At 40.7% G+C, this 2,183-nt stretch overlaps 1 long non-coding RNA gene across 1 annotated transcript; it reads left to right on the top strand.

Annotated features, from left to right (window-relative positions):
• Positions 1 to 427: 427 nt before the first annotated feature.
• LOC147007122 (uncharacterized) lies at positions 428 to 1,809 on the top strand. Its single transcript, XR_015054386.1, has 4 exons — positions 428 to 778; positions 878 to 1,036; positions 1,289 to 1,346; positions 1,636 to 1,809. It is a non-coding gene; the product is annotated as an uncharacterized LOC147007122 (long non-coding RNA).
• The last annotated feature ends 374 nt before the right edge of the window (positions 1,810 to 2,183 follow it).

The raw sequence follows: 2,183 nt of genomic DNA, 5'->3' as shown, positions 1-2,183 counted from the left end.
GCTCTCTATTCAAATAGCCCATACAACAAGATAAAGATTTGTTAAAGGTGATTCGAAAGAAATATCTGAAACGTCTAAGCCTCGGGACACTCTTTATCAAATAACCAATGCATATTGTTTAGCTCACTCATTGAACCTATAAACATTTGTTCATTCTCAAATTCCTTCAATAGTTTAATTTTCTTTGCACAATAATCCCCATCTAAAATATTGAAAAACAAAACATTTGAATCTTTATATTTTTTAAGATACCCCTTTTTGTGCCATTACGAAATGATAAACTTCTCTTAATGATCTCATCTGGCCACCGCCTGAGTTGCAAATCATTTTTGTACATAAACCATGCCAGAAAAAAGTTTTGTTTCAAATGTTTTCAGTTCATGCCGTGAAAATGAGGAAGTGTTTTTGACACGGCCGTGCTGTGTGAATGAGGAAGTGGTTTTGGACTGTCATGCTGTGAAAAAATAGGAACTATTCTGTGAGACAAGGTCTCGTGTTTATATTTTATCTCAGAACACGAACTGAAAACATTTGAATCAAAACTTTTATGGCGTGGTTTATGTCCAAAAACGATTTGCAACTCGGGCGGTGGCCAGATGAGATCATTAAGAGAAGCTTGTCATTTCCTGTGCCCACACCCAATGATTAAGCAATTTCCTCATCGTTGCTTTATAAGCGGTTCGCCAGACAAAGTTTCTGCCAGACGGGATTTTCATTTTTACAACTGAGGCATGGACGATATTTCTTCCGATGAAGCCAACAGCCCACTACAGAGTTGGTAAGTTTGTGTATGCTTTTCTCTTTGAACGATGAAGCAAATGATTATTAATTAAATCATGATAATTCTGATATATATATATATATTTTTCCCTGACAGGGCATTGGAAGAAATTGAGTTCACATATCACGACGTGGTTCATGAAATTAATACTCTTATTGAAGAGATCAATGATTTTAGAAGAGAATTGAAAGACATTTTCAATGAGTGGCATGAAGTCTTATCACGTCCTCTCATCTCGAAGGAATTAAACCAATGGTGAGACACGTGTGTGTGCCTCTCTCTCTGTCTGTCTTTCTACCTACCTCTCTCTGCTCTTATTGAAGAGGCCAATGATTTATAATGACTGGTCTCTGATCTCGAATGAATTAAACCAATGGTGAGGCACGTGTGTGTGTGTCTATGTGTGTGTGTATGTGTGTGTGTGTGTGCGTGTGTGTGTGTGTGTGTGTTGCTTTCCCTGTCTGTCTCTTCATCTATACCCTTGACTTATTTTTTTTTTTTTTTCAGCACTATCGCACAACATCAGCTGTTGAAGCAATCTTGTACAACACATGATTTTCTGGAGGTAAATATTTCTGAATTATTATTAATATCACTCGTACAACACATGATTTTCTGGAGGTAAATATTTCTGAATTATTATTAATATCACTCTCTCTTTAGAATGTCGCCTTATGTTGGTTGCATCATTAGTTTGGACGTGGTTTTGTCAGTACACTGGAATTCATTTTATTGACCTTGAAAGGATGACAGGCTCCTGGTGTGTTAATTCAGTGGTCAACGAGGCTTATTCATATTACCATGTAATTATCTTTATAGAACCTAATTATTATCCACTTTTTGTTTCAAAACAGAATATGGTGTCTGAGTTTCGAAATCACAAGGCATCTGAAGAAGATTGCTGGGAAAGATTGTACATTCTCGCAAATGAATATTTAATATTTTCAATATTAATAAATTATATTTGTTTTGTTTACAATTACTTGATTCTGAATTACAAGAAAAGAATAAAAGAGATGTAATGGGGGGGGTTGGGGGGGGGGGGGGGGTAGGTGCGCTCCCCAATGACCCATCACCCCTCATCCCATCCCTCCCCTCCCCATGTGTGTGTGGGGAAGGGTGGGGGTGGGATGAGGGAGGTGGTGGGTCAAAGGTGGGGCGCACAGGGGGGATGAGGGGGTGGGGCTTGTGTGGGCGGGGCTTGTGTGGGCGGGGCTTCGGTGGGGGCTTGTGTGGGTGGGGTGTGTGTGGGAGGGGCTTGTGTGGGCGGGGTGTGTGTGTGGGTGGGGCTTGTGTGGGTGGGGCTTGTGTGGGCGGGGGTTTATGTGGGTGGAGCTTGTGTGGGAGGGGTTTATGTGTGTAGAGTTTTTGTGTGGAGCTTGTGTAGGCAGGGCTTATGTGG

Source organism: Eptatretus burgeri, unplaced genomic scaffold, assembly GCF_056783735.1.
Source record: "Eptatretus burgeri isolate ZD-2024b unplaced genomic scaffold, Ebu_testis_v1 Ebu_testis_scaffold_626, whole genome shotgun sequence".
Taxonomy (NCBI): domain Eukaryota; kingdom Metazoa; phylum Chordata; class Myxini; order Myxiniformes; family Myxinidae; genus Eptatretus; species Eptatretus burgeri.
Note: the sequence above shows the minus strand (reverse complement) of the source record. Positions and strands in the feature narration are given on the sequence as shown.